This window comes from Pseudonaja textilis, chromosome Z, assembly GCF_049901715.1.
Source record: "Pseudonaja textilis isolate UNSWEBS1 chromosome Z, rPseTex1.2, whole genome shotgun sequence".
Lineage (NCBI taxonomy): Eukaryota > Metazoa > Chordata > Lepidosauria > Squamata > Elapidae > Pseudonaja > Pseudonaja textilis.
In genome coordinates, this window is record NC_142008.1 from 28,663,836 (window position 1) to 28,679,133 (window position 15,298).

The window sequence follows — 15,298 nt, forward strand, 5'->3', positions numbered from 1 at the left end:
ATTATCTATCTGCCTACCTACCTACCTTTATCCAACCATCTATACAGTTACCTATCTTTTCTATTTTTATTTATATTGTTATTAAGTTTATTACAGCTGCCTACTCCAAAAGATGCTGGATGACTATTTAGAATTGTGTGTGTGTGTGTGTGTGTATTTTATTCTGTTTTATCTCAGAAACACCTAGTTATCAACAATATAAAAAAAAATTGGTTAATTTGTATGGAATATTCTCCTTCTCCTCTGTTTAAGTTGTGCCATAATGTCTCCTTAGGTTTTGCCTAATGGCAGCGTTCACAGCTGCTTTAACATGCAACTACATGGCATCAAATTTTCTTTGTCCCTTTCATGAATAACTAGAATTATCCAGCTGAATCCAGACTAATAGCAATCCACAGAAGGGAAAGTTTTATGTTAGATGATCCATCTTGTTCAAAGTCTTGCTGGTTCACTGAAGCCATGTTAATGGATGATTATCTTTCTTCTTTTCTCTTCTGCCTCTTGTTATTCTTGAACATTTTCCCTCCCATTGAAAGATTGGATATCTACTAAATATTTCCCTCCTTTGATCCTTTTAAATGTAAATGACAAGGTTTGAGGCTATACGGGATTCAATTCTGGGTTATTAACCATTTTCTAATTGCAGTTAAATCCATTATAGACACTAGTTTATGCCTTTCATTAAGGAAATACATCATCCTTCTTGTGATTGAAGTGATTTCTTTAACTTCCATTGTTTAAAAATATAGGAATTGGTCAGGAATAATTAATTTAAATATTATTAAATGTTCATAACTTATAAAGAGATTACATCATAGTTACAAGAGTTGCTCTCTGAGGGAAGTGGTGATTATTAAATTTGACAAACAAACAAAATAAAAAACACTTTTCCTTCTCTTTCTTCCCTAGTCAAAAGACAATTAGGTCCAGCCCTGAAAAAGAGGGCAAAGATGAAATGGTTGCTCCATCCTGAAAAAGTATAAGGTGTGAAAAAGAGAAAAGTCCTACCTTTCACCTTGTTCTCAAAAGAGGCAGTGACGCTTGTGAACAGGCTGCCAAAATTTTATAAATATATTTACAAAATGAACTAGTATTCTGTATCATCTATGCATCTCAAAGGCTAACATATAGTAATGCAAATAATGTAAGTAACATTGAACATGGAGTTTGTTTCATAGTGACTTAATGGACTTGTTTAATTAGTTACAATGTTGCAGAAAAATATTATTATGTACCTTTTTTGGGATGTAGCTCAAGTGTTTTGATGATCTTCCGTTCAAATGTTTTGGGAACCAAAAGGTCATCCTTGGTTGCTGTTGTTACCTATAGAAACATAAAGACTATGAAAATATTTTAAAGAATCTGGAAGCATTGTTTTAGTCTGATACTCATTATTAATATTTAATGATATGTGAGGATCATAGGAAGCAGAGTGTAATGAGAAATAATGGGAAAGATTGATTTCAAGAACAATTTAGCTGTTTCTTTAAAAAACAGAATTACATCTATCAGTCCTTTTAATCTTGTTTAATTCAATCTGAGTTGGTGTGCAGTCCCTTTAGAGAAATAAGGCAGAGACAACAGTTGCAAAATGTTTTTTTTACTCTGGAAAACAGAGTGCATGAAGAGGAAGCTCAGATAAATCCACAGAAATATGTTAAACAAAGTGCATTTATTCCATCTGTATAGATAGCCTTCAGGTTATGACCACCATTGATCCAAAATTTCTGTTCTTAAGTAAGACAGTTGTTAAGTGAGTTTTGCCCCATTTTATAATCTTTCTTGCCACAGTTGTTAAGTGAATCATTGCAGTTGTAAGTAGCATGGTTGTTAATGGATGGCTTTCCCAGTGACTTTGCTTATCAGGTCACTAAAGGTGATCACATGACCTTGGACACTGCAGCCATCATAAATGGTTGCAAGCCCTTAATCAAAGCCTAGCCAACCTCAAGGCTCAACTTTTGAGTCTCAAAAAGTTAAGCAGGGATGGCTCTGCTTAAAACCTGGATGGGTAATTACTATGTAATTGCAGGATGTTGGCTATACTGGAAGACTGAAAAAATAGATTGAAAAAAGTCATTAGCAAAGCATTTCCATATAAGCGCCAAGAAAACTGCAAGGATATATCCATGAGATGCCTAGTAGTCAAACTCAGTTTATCTTCTAAGAATGCCAGAATGCCCTACTCAGTGGAAGCTTTATTACTAACTTCAGAATAGGTTTGTACAATATATGTAGTCTTCCACTTACAACAGTTCATTTAGTGACCATTTGAAGACATTGAAAAAAGTGACTTATGACCATTTTTCACACTTATGACCATTGCATGCCCATGGTCATGTTATTTACATTCGGATGGTTGATAACTGATTCACATTTATGATGGTTGCAGTGTTCCAGGTCATGTAATCCCCTTTTGCAACCTACTGACAAGCAAAGTCAATGGGGAAACCAGATTCACTTAACAACTAGGTTACTAATTTAACAATTGCAGTGATTCACTGTAGGAAGTCATAAAATGGGGCAAAATTCACTTAACAAATTTCTCACTTAGCATCTTAATTTTTGGACTCAATTGTAGTTGTATGTTGACTACCTATATATCGAAGACTGTCCTATAATTACCCAGAGTGAGGCAGATACCTCAGCTGGCAAGTGAGGAATTATATAGTTAATATAATTGTTCTTCAAACACTTCCTCTTTTTATCTTGTTAAAAATTATACTAAGAACTTTTGGAGACTCTGTTGGATGCCTGAGATTCGAGAACATTTTATGATGTACTTCTGTATATGCCCTCAGGTGTTGTCTTGCCATCACGAAAATGAGATTCAATTGTCAGTCTAGTCAACTGTAAAATTGGGAAGGGTGGAAAAATATCATTTGGCCCTTTGTCTGATGATGCAGCAAAATCTTATAAGTATGTCCTGATGCATTTGCAGACAAAGAACAAGGTCATGCAGTTGTGGTAAAGTGGTGGCATTTCACTGATCAGATGGGATGTAAAGTACTTCAAAATTTGAGCTATTACAAGTTTTTCTGTAGGTGCTCTAACATTGCTATGTTAATAAAGTGTTAATAAATAAACATAAAGTGTTAATAAATGCAGATGGCATTTGTTTCATGATCTCTTTACAATATGGAAATAATGGCTTGTGACTTTGGATGCTAATAACAGTCCTTGCAAATTCCTAGGGACATTCTCTTAATCCTTCAGCATTAGTGTTAAAAACTTTAATGTTAAACCTTACTAACCTTGTCTGAAATTTAAAGCCTGTACGATTTTGAATCTCCTTATCCAGCTGTGTAGAATTGTAGATTTTTTCCCCCGTAGGAAGGCATGAAGGAAATTCTTTCCTTCTTGAACTCTGCAAAGCAGAAGAACTTTTAAAAGGGTAATGCAAGAAGGAAGGAAGGAAGGAAGGAAGGAAGGAAGGAAGGAAGGAAGGAAGGAAGGAAGATATCCTCACTTCATTGTCTTCTATGCCACAAACTATACATTACTTTTCTTTGAATTAACCAACCACTTGGTCAGTTTCCCCTTGGCCCTCTATATCTGTTTTTCAACCTGTATTTAATCTCGGCAGCTATGCAATAAACTACCAATTTTAGGCTTTCTTCCAAAGTTGATAAAGAGTTACTCCTTGAGAAATTTATGTTTGAGGGTACATTAACTTTCACTTCTTCGGGCTGGGAGATAAACAAAACAAAAGATCCTCAATCCTTTGTACGCTCAGAACATGTTCAGGCAGCTTTATTTTGAGGAATCAGTTTGCTGTTTCCATTAATCTAATCATTACAGTACAACAGGACTCAGCAACACATAGGCTCCAATAATCCCTACAAAACAGCTGCCATAGCACCTACATTACATTATAATTAAAACATGCTAAATAATTTACAAGCAACAATTAATTGTAAAAATTTAAAAATTACCCGTTACTAGATCCCTAAATATTTAGTTTGGTATAGTAGTTAAGGCATCAGGCTAGAAACTGGAAGGTCATGAGTTCTAATCCCACCTTAGGCAGAAAGCCAGTTGGGTGACCTTGGGCCATACACTTTCTCTCAGCTCCCTAGGAAGGAGGCAGTGGCAATCCACTTCTGCAGTCCTGCAAAGAAAAATGTCAGGAATTTATTTGTCCATGAGATCTCTGAGAATCAAACACAATTAAACTGAAGAAGAAAGGATAGAAAGATGGGGTTGGTTCTATATCTGTAAGGACCCTTCCTGTTTGACATTGCTTATACGTACAATAGGTAACACCCATTCTAAGACAACTCACAGTACTATAATCTAAATAGCAGTTTGGTAGATGAGAGTGTGAGCTCTTAGGCATGAAGCCAGTGAAGTGATCTTGGATTGGTCACTTTCTCTCCATCCTAGGAAGGATTAGACAAAGTAGTTCTAAAAAACCTTGCTAAGAAAATTGCAGGATTTGTCTAGGCAGTCTCTGAGAAGCGGACAAAACTGAATCGAAGAACAAAAACAGTTGGATGCAACCTTTGTGTCCATTATGTTAGAAGGATCAACATTAATTTCCATTTTGAGCATTCAGGAAAGCTAGGAAGCTATCACAAATACTTGACATGATATTTACCTACCTATTTTACAACAAAAGAAGTTACTTGTTATGAGAGAAGGCAGCTGACCTCACAGCGAAGCAGTGTAGACAAGTGGCAGCTCCGCAAAGTCCCGCTGATTTCTTCAAGCCTGGAGACTCTACCAAACCAAAAGTCACCATGGAGGGATGATGAAGGTAGAGGGGATGCTTTGGTGGTCATGAGGAAAGCACAGTCTCCTCGAATGACCTGAAGAAAATCCCTTGATCTGGAGAGAGAATGGCCGTAATGGCTAAACCAAAGCCGGGAATCCAGCCGGGAAAAGAAGGAGGGAAAGATCTTGTAACAGCGTGCTCAGTCTGGGTAAGAATTATTCTAATTTCTGCAGTGGAATTTTTCCTAAAATAACCCATTTGAAAAATGGAAAGTAACTCAACAAAGAAAATTAGTGGTGATTAACAACCTAGAGCAGTGGTTCCCAAACTTTTTCAGTCCACCAGTTGGTGCTACAAACTCATCCTCAGTGCCCCTACCCAGGGGTGGAATTCAAATTTCTTAACAACTCGTTCTGTGGGCGTAGCCTAATTTGTGGCCGTGGCTTGGTGATCATATGACTGGCTGGCTAGGCATGGCTTGCTGGCTGGGCATGGCTTGGTGGCCACCTGACCGGATAGGCATGGTTTGGTGGTCATGTAACTGGGTGGGTGTGGCCAGGTAGCCATGTGACTGGCAAACCAAATATAAGTGGTCCTCGCTTAATGGCCATTTGCTTAGTAAGTGTTCTAATTTATGACTAACTCCCCAGAGCTACTTGACCTGTTTTTGGAGTTTTGACAGCCATGTGCATGCATGCATGCACACACACACAGACACACAGACACACAGACACACTTCTAACCTTGCTGGAGCAGGTGGTTGGACTAGATATCTCATTGACTTTCTTATCCCTTCCTCCTTCCCTTTCTTTTTTTCCCTTCCTTCCATCCCCCCTCTTTCTTTGTCTATCATATTTCTTCCTTTCTCTCTCCCTTTTTCTTTCCCTTTTCTCTTCATTTTCTTTCTTGTCTCTTCCTTCTCTCTTTCTCTTTCTCTGTCTCTCCCTCCCTCCCTCCATATCCCATTCACTTTCTCCTCCCTCCCTCCCTCTTTCTCTCTTTTTCTCTCTCTCTCTCTCTCTTTTCTCTCTCTCTATTCCTTCCTTAACCTATCTACCTATTTTCTGCCCAAGCAGGTGTGGCCTAATCCAGGGGTCATCAACCTTTTGGAGCTTAGGGACCACCAAACTTAAATCCCATGGACCACTAATTTGAATTTTGACTGATGGTGGCGCAGGAAACTTTGGCCCGGCTCTCAAGAGATGAGAGTGACTCTGGCTACTTCTCTCCACTAAGAGGCAAAATTGTCTCTCTCTCTAAGTATCAACAGTGAGGTGTCACATAAAATGATTCATTCTGTATTGTTGAATTTCTACAGCTTATTGCCTCAGGTATTAAATACTCTCAACTTGATTAGGAGTGGGAAACATTTACTGTTTTGCATTTCTTGATTATCAAAAGCCACTCTCCAGCCAGTCTAATAAAATGGAACTATTTTGCCATTATATTACAATTTCTCTTTCTCTCAACAACCTCTCTAATGCAACTATTATATTTATCAGCCTGCAATGGGCCAGTAACCTAAAATACAAGAAGCCTTGGCAAAAGGCTCCGATTTTGTGACAGGGACCCACGCCACAAATACGTGAAACTCTTGATTCCTCCACCATCCAGAGGGGAAAAAAAAACATGGCAACACAAGGAACCAGGAATCTCCCCTTCAGACAAAGGAGTGGCCGGCTGGATGTGGTTTTATACCCGATGCCCTGAAGGACTCCAGAAGCCGGGCTTGTGTGCTCCGGATAGACACGTAACAGGGGGCAGAGGGCACGTCTTTTGGTGGGACTGCAAACAGGATACCTAGGAGCTGGCAGGGTTTATGAGAGGGGCAAAAGCAGCAGCGGTGGCAGAGGGAGGGTTTTCTTTCCCCTTTGTGGAAGCTCTTTTGCGTGCTGCCTCTTGCTTTCCAATGCTGCCTCCAGCGCCGATTGGAAATTCAGCACTTCTGAATGGAGTGCTTCTCTGGCTGCCGTGCTTTGGTAACGGGTGCAGGCAAAGGTAGAGTCCTCAGGGCTGCGCCACTGGAGCAATGCTGGTGCTTTGGGGATGAACCACCTTCCCTCACCCCCCACCCCCCACCCTGTGTAAGTGAGGTGCAACAACATTGTGCTCTCCTTTGCACAGGAGTTCGGCCAAGCTACCTGCAAAATCATAACTCTTGAGGAGCGCTTGACAGTTTGCAGATATCTTGGCCACCTGTTAGCGGAGAGAAGCGGCCAGAGTCACTCTCATCTCTTGAGAGCCTGGCCAAAGTCTCCTACGTCGCTCACGCTTCAATCAGGCTACCTGCAAAATCCCACCCCTGAATTGTGCCCTGCGAGGGGGCCCACTGCCAGCGCCACCTGCTGCCTCTTAGCGCCCCCGCCAACCCCCTTGCCTCTTAGCACCCCAAGGCATCCCACCCCCCCAGGAGGTGGTACTACCCACTTTGGGAACCACTGACCTAGAGTAACTGTCAGATTTGGTAAAGAAAGAACAGATATTGTAGCTAGAAGCAACTTTAAAAGTAAAGAATAGATTGGATTTGGTTAGTTCTGTGAAAACTAAAATTGTCTCAGATTTCTCAACTATATTCTTACTACCTCCTAAACTTGAAGAACTTTGGGAAATTATTGGAAAACCATCTTATTTAGAGACATTTTGATTGCAATAAAAGTGGAGAGGGGAAAAAAGTAACAGTGAACCTGCTGGTCAAAGAAGGTAATATAAAGCTGAAAAAAGTGGATAAAGAGAAAGTAGTTACAAATTGGCTGGATTGGCTGGATACATAAACATCTGCAACTGATTATACTCAGTGCTTGGAGACAGATTGTGAAGATATTTGTGAGAACCTTGAGGATTATAATTATACCTTATTCTGGGCAGTGTGTGAGCCTTGGAGTCTTGAAACAAAGAGGGAGCTGTCAAGGGCTTAATTAATGGAAGGAAGGTCTAAACTGCTCTAATTTTGGCTATCTTATTGAGTATAATGGGAGAGTGAGATTCTGGTTGATTACTGAGATAAATTTTAAATTAACTAAAGTAAGGCAAGGGGAAACAAATGTCCTATTAAAAGAAATATTATTAACCATTCAAGGTATGCAGGAAATGGTGACAAGGAACCATAGGGAGATAAAAGAAAAGATACATCATATGATTAAGAGACCAGAAAACTATGACCAAAAGACATTAAACAACAAACAGGAAGTCCAGGAAATATAAAATAAAATAGAAAGAATAGAGGAATGGACAAGGGAGGGATACAAGAGAAAAAAAGAGGAGATAGTTAAACCTGAAATAGGAATGGTGAACTATACTGTGAGAAACCAGAGTTAGAAGGGGATACACAGAAAGATACTTATGAAGTGAGGAAAAGACCATTGAAAGGTATATGGAAGATCAAAAAGAGAGAAGAAGCGACAGAGATAGACGAAATACTGAGACTGAATATGTATAAGATAAGAAGATACGAGATTATATGGGAGGCATATGGGAGACATGCCAACAAGTCAAACAATAGTTGAGATATGAAAACAGAGAAGAGATGAGGGATAAATGCAGAATATTGTTTAACACAGAAACTATACTGTCAAAAATTAGTACTAAGATAGAAATTAAAAATGGGGAGACGATCACCTTTTTGATTCGGGAACTATTTTATAGTAGAAATAATGGCAAAGTTTAGAAATATGATATATAAAGACAGATGCCTAATGAATAGAGAATAACTAAGATAAGTAAACATTAGGATTATTCGGCAGTTAATTGGCTATAATTGTGATGTCAACTTGATGTTTATAGTTGTTTGATAGTATTAATGGACTACAGATAAAAACAGAGGAAACTCCATAGAGCATGACAGAAAATGAAAACGTAAGATTCAGTCTGTAATATCAAAGATAACAAAATCCCTTGAGTATATGTCTTTACTGGCTGTGAAAACTTACAGAAGAAAAGATTTTCTAATGATTTTTTTTTTGTTTTTTGGAAACCAAGCTTTCAAAGTTTTTTCTAAAATGATTTGCAACAAAATAAATGAAGCAAAATATTTAAATAAGTACAGGTAGTCTTCGGCCTACAACAGTTCATTTAATGACTGTTCAAAGTTATAATGGCATTAAAAAAGTGACTTATGACCATTTTTCACTCCATTGTATCATCCCCAGGGTCACATGATCAACATTCAGACACTTGTCAACTAACTCACTGTGTCAGCTGGTGCTCCATTCAAAATCCAAGAAAGAAATACTTAGATTCCTTTAATCAGAGAAAAGATATCTTTTACTGGAAATCAAGTGGTAGCAACAAAAGAATTCTGAATCTGAGAAAACGGGCGCATAAATCACATATATAAAGTAATGGCAACGTTCCCACCCCCAATAGTTCAAATGGTTCATCCAATTAAAAGTTGTGTATATCATCATGTGGGCATCTCCAGGTGGTGATGAGGCTTCTGTCCGTTGACCCTGACATAGTTTGATAAAGAGTTGCAGCTGCGCATAGAATAGAAACCTAAGCAAGAATGTACCCCCCTCCCCAGTTTATACAGTTCTGGTTTGTAACACCTCCAGCTCACTTCCCATAACCATTCTTCCCCTCCTCCCCCCGTTACGTATGACAGCGGAAAGATGCAAAGCAAAGGGAGAAAATCTTGAAGGCTGACACACTGTTTATGACAGTTGCAATATTCAGGGTCATGAGATTACCAGGTTCATTTAATAACCATGTTACTAACTTAACAACTGCAGTGATTCACTCAACAACTGTGGCAAGAAAAGTCGTAAAATGGGACAAAGTGCACTTAACAAATGTCTCACTTAGCAATATAAATTTTGGGTTCAATTGTGGTCGTAAGTTGAGGATTACTGGTACGATAAAGCATAAAAAAACCTCTAGATTAAATTAGAATGCCTGAAATAAATTTTGGCAAAAATATCCACAAGAATAACACTACTGTTATGATAACGTAGCATACAAAACCCCTCTCTTCCTTAACTGAGAATTCCACAAAGAAATATCCAGATCTATAGCCCCTTTCAAAACAGAATCCTACAGGTTGTACTGGCACAATTGCTATTGTAATACTTGAATTTACCAGCTTCAGAATAGAGGCAGGTAATGCAGATGAGGAATCTGCAGACAAGTGCCACGAAATTCTTTAAAAGCATTTGACAAAAAAATAAAATAAAACCTTTGAACAGTCATCTATGAAATTGTGTGTGGAGAAGCTAAGTTGGCATAGTATCATGAATGTTTAATGCTTGGCACACTCTAAATAGAAAGCTAGCTAAGTTTCAGCTAACAGGAATGCAAGGTTGGTCACCAGGGCAAAGTGTGTCAGACTGCAGTCTGCATCTATTTGTTGTGATTTAGCCTCTAATGGAATTTACTTCAGCCTCTAGATCAGGGAAATATAACTTCAGTGAACAGGGCTTTTTAAAACGAGATATTACGAAGATAAAATCAAATGCGTAGGAATATGCAAATTAAAAGGCAAATGCAATTTTCAAGAACATTAATAATACAACAGAATTGTAGAATAGGGACCACAAGCATTATTTACTCAAGGACAGAACCAACTCAGAAACAAAGAGAAATGTCCTGACAGTTAGAACAATTAATCAACAGTACATCTTGCCTTCAGAAGTTGCAGGTACTCCAACACTGGAGGCTTTTAAAAAGAGATTGAACAATCATTTGTCTGAAATGGTCTAGGGATGGGGTAGGCTTCAAAAATTTTAGCAAAGGATTCTCTGCCTGGTTGCTGGGTGGACGTGACCATGGTGAGTGTGGCCTAGTCAACCTCCTGCACCAAGGCGGGGGGGTTGCCCTCCCCGGGCTCCGGAGACTTTCCTTGAGCCTCCAGGAAGAAGAAACCAGCCTCCCAGCTCTGGAGGCTCCCTGGAAGCTGGAATTGGGCCCATTCCTGGCCTTCCCAAACTCCCAGAAGGCCAGTTTTCCACCCTCTCCGAGCGTCCATGCATACCCTGCACTTACTTGCATCCAAAATGGACTGTGTGGGAGGGAAAGGGTGGTGGGACCAGCCAGGAGTGAAATTTGGGGGTTCTCCAAACTGCACAGAATCTTAATTGGGGCTTTCCCGAACCTTCAGGAGCCCACCCCTGGTATAGGGGTTCCTGTTTGAGCAGAGGGTTGGACTAGAAGGTTCAAGGTCCTTTCAACTCTGTTATTCTATTTATTCCACCCCTTAACAATATGCAGGAAAACCAATTAAATCACCCATAAGCGATGGCTGTTCAGTCTCTTTTTAAAAAACCCCACAGTTGAGAAACACATAACGTCTGCAAGCAGCTGTTCTACTCCTTTACAAATCTTACTAACGTGAAATTTATATTTCAACAAAACTTAGGTAACTGCAATTTACATCCAGTATTTTTGATTCTAATTTCTGTTATGGTGAAAAATTGTCCTTAGCCATCTTCCTACAACACACTTTTATGCACTTGAAAGACAAATCAGCATTCTCTGGGGTCAGTTAGTTAACTCTGACCTTCCCAAAACAGAAGGAAGGACACAAGATCAATGGCACTGATAAAATTATCAGTAATCAAGAGAAAGATTCCTTTATGTACAATTTGGGTTATATGCAAAAAACCCTTGAAAATAGTATTTATAGGGAAGCTATTAACTATTCCCACTGTATTTTTTAAATTGCTCTATTTTATGCTACCATTTCAGCTTACAGTACACATTGAAGATTGTGGTTATTCATGTAATCACTATTGCATCACTATACAATAATGGCATTTCTCTCTGATCAACCCACTTCACAGGGTTGTTGTTGGGAATAATAGGAGAAAGGAGTATTATGTATGTTTGTTGCCTTGAGTTACTTATAAAGTAATAAAGGCGGGCTTTAAAAACAATCTATTAAATAAATAATTTGTGTCAATTGTTATTTTGTGGCGCAACTGTAACTATAGCATATACGTTGGAATAGGCAACTGTGGCCTCCCAGCAAACATACCTGTAAGAAAACCATGTTTTCAATATTATCCTTGGCTGTCATGTATTTTGCTGCATAAAACACCAGTTTTTCACAGTAGGGAAATTTAGCAGTGAAGGTAACTATTGCTCATAGTTATTGGTATTATTATAATTTTGAATAGCAGCACGGAAAGGGGATGAAAATATAGCATATTCTACATTATTATAAAATATTCTTCCCCATTTATTGTACCCTGACTTTCCTTTCCATTCTCAGTTGCTACAAGGCATCTTTCTTTTGAGCAGACAAATCATAGTTGAATGTCAAAGCACAGAAAATTCCAGTACAGAAGAACCTCTGATCACGAACACTTCTGATCATGACCAAATTAGGTTCTAACCAAAATATTCACTTTTTTTTTCACGGCCAATTTCCCCTTCTGAGCCATTTTTTTTTTTTTTGTATGTGCCAAATTTCCAAAATTAGGTTTGGGTCATGACCAAATCGGATTGCGACCAAAGTTATGGAATGAATTATGACTGTGATCAGAGGTTCTATTGTATTCAGTCTCTTGTATTTTTGACTACATCTGAACTAGACCTTTGCAATTATGTAATAATAATAATAATAATAATAATAATAATAATAGTAAAGCATGCTCTGGCAGATTATGTGAAAGAGAGTATTGAACCAGCTTTGATGGAGTTAACAACAGGAAGCTGCTCAATGTGCAGCAAACCAAGAATCAATACAGGAAAACAGTGATGCAAACTCAGGCTGACAGCTGGTGTAACAAAGCACTGCATGGGCAGTTCCTTGAAAAGATCCATGGAAAAGTAGATAAGGAAAAGACCTGGTTATGGCTGACCAATGGAACACTGAAGAAAGAGAAAGAAGGTCTGGTTCTTGCAGCCCAAGAACAAGCCATAAGAACGAATGCAATCAAAGCCAAAATAGAAAAATATGCTGATGACCCCAAATGCAGACTCTGCAAAGAAGCAGACGAAACCATTGATCATATACGGAGCTGTTGCAAGAAAATTGCTCAGACTGTCTACAAACAACATCACAACACACTCGCTCAGATGGTCCACTGGAACTTGTGTCATAACTACCACCTGCCTGTAGCAAAGAACTGATGGGATCATAAGCCTGAAAAAATGGTCAAAAATGAGCTTGCAAAACTACTGTGGGACTTCTGAATACAGCCTGACAAAGTTTTGTAACACAATATCCCAGATATCACAATTGTGGAGAAGGAAAAAGTGAGGATCGTGGACATTGCCATACCTGGTGACAGCAGAATCGACAAGAAACAACTTGAAAAAATCACCAGATATCAGGACTTGAGAATCAAACTGCAAAGACTCTGGCATAAACCAGTGCAGGTGGTTTCAGTGGTACTTGGCACACTTGGTGCTTGTGCAGCAAACAATTGGCGCTGACAAAAATCACCATTGGTCAGCTGCAGAAGGCCATCTTACTGGGTTCTGCTCGCATAATTCGCCGATACATCATGCAGTCGTAAACACTTAGGAAGTGTTTGACTAGTGATTTGTGATATGAAATTCGGCATAGTTATCTTGTTTACTCTGTACACTGTCATTTTTGTGTCAATAATAATAATGATAATAATAATAATAATAATAATAATAATAATAATAATAATAATAATAATAATATCTAGGATGCTGGCAGCAACCCTAAGTATCAACCATCAGAGCCAGTCAATCACATTTGGGATACATTTTTAAATGTTCAGTTGACTGAGTTTCATGTTTAATGAATAAAAGAAGTAATACTACTACTACTACTAATAAACTTCACCAAGTACTTTTGAAGAATTCGCAAGATTTTAAAGTCCAAATTGAGTGGTGGAAACATCATAAAAGCAATAAATATCTGGGCTAGACCTATGATTCAATACTCTGCAGAAATAATTGACTGGATCCAGATGGAGCTAGACAATATGGACAGAAAAACAAGGAGGCTTATGACTATGAATGATGCTTTTCATCCTAAAAGTGATGTTGATCCATTATAACTACTGAGAGTAGAGGGTGGTTGAGGTCTCCTACAAATAAAGCAGACTGTAGAAGAAGAAAGACATGGCTTGAATGACTACATCCAGAAAAGTGAAGAATCAATGATTAAGGAAGTACATAAAGGAGGCCTTTTGAGCACAACCAAGTCAAAAGCTGAATACAAAAAAGAAGTAATTGAGAAGCAAATTGGAAATTGGAAAAGCAAAGCTATGCATGGCCAATAACTGAAAAGTATTGAAGGCAAAGCTGACCAAAAGCTTACTTGGAATTGGCTAAAATCAGGAATACTGAAAAAAGAAACTGAAGACTTTATTTTGGCTGCTCAAAAACAAGCCTTAGCCACAAATTGCATGAAGGCAAAGATTCAGCATGTCACCACCAACAGCAAATGCCGCCTCTGTAATGAGAAAGATGAAACAGTTGACGATTTAATCAGTGGATGCAGCAAAATTTCACAAACAGACTATTTAGAATGCCATAACTGAGTTGCTAAAATCATTCACTGGAAACTATGCCAAAAGTTTGGATTTGAGTATAATAACTACTGGGAATATCAAGTTGAGAAGGTTCTGGAGAATGAAAAAGTCAATATCTTGTGGGACTTTAGAATTCAGACGGATAGCATTTGGCCCATAACATGCCTGACATAACAATAGTTGAGAAGAAAAGGGTTTGGTTCATTGACTTGCAATACTTGGTGATGCATGAACTGTAGACACATAGCAAGAAAAAAATCACAAAGTATCAGGACTTACAAATTGAGGATGAGCAACTTTGGAAAAAGAAATCATGTGTTATCCCAATTGTAATTGGAGTCCTTGGAACAATACCTAAAGGGCTGCCTCGCTATTTGGAAATCCTGAATTTATCAGACTTGAATACCCTAATTCAGGGGTGGGATTCTACCAGTTCAACCTATTCACTAGAACTGGTTGTTAACATTCTAAGCAGTTCGGAGAACCAGTTGTTAGAAGAAATGACTGGCCTAATCCTGTAAGGAAGGCAGGAAGGAAACATTCTGGTGTTGCTTACAGAAACTGCCTTTCTGTTAACCCTTATTACATTCTTGGCAGGACTAGACTTCCTGTCTCTGGAACGTCTCTGGAGTTTTTTTTCCCCTCCTTTGCTGGTACTTTGCTTGTGTGAAGTGACCATTCAAAATTACAATGGCACTGAAAAAAGTGACTTATGACCATTTTTCACACTTACGACTTTTGCAGCATCCCCACAGTCATGAGAGGCCTGGTGAAGAGATGCATGCCTCAATGTTAGTGATATTGAGTTGGCCACACCCAGCCAATAATATGACCACCAAGCCATGTCCATCCAGTCACATGACCACCAAGCCACGCCTACCAACTAAGCCACGTCCACAGAACCAATTGTTAAAAACTTTGAATCCCACCCCTGCCTTGATTCTACAAAAAATCACCCTACTTGGAACAGCTTATATTCTCCGATGCTACCTGAACAGTTCCTAGGTCTGTGGTCAAGCTGTTGAGCTACCAATCAACTCAAGCTGTTGAGCTACCAACCAGCCGCAAAGACTCTGAATCTCACCAGATTAACCACCACCAGCACCACCACCACAATAATAATAATAACTAC

General features: G+C 38.8%; 1 pseudogene; it reads left to right on the top strand.

The window, feature by feature from the left end:
- Nucleotides 1-4,850: 4,850 nt before the first annotated feature.
- On the top strand, nucleotides 4,851-13,090 carry LOC148123956 (uncharacterized; annotated as a pseudogene).
- Nucleotides 13,091-15,298: the final 2,208 nt, after the last annotated feature.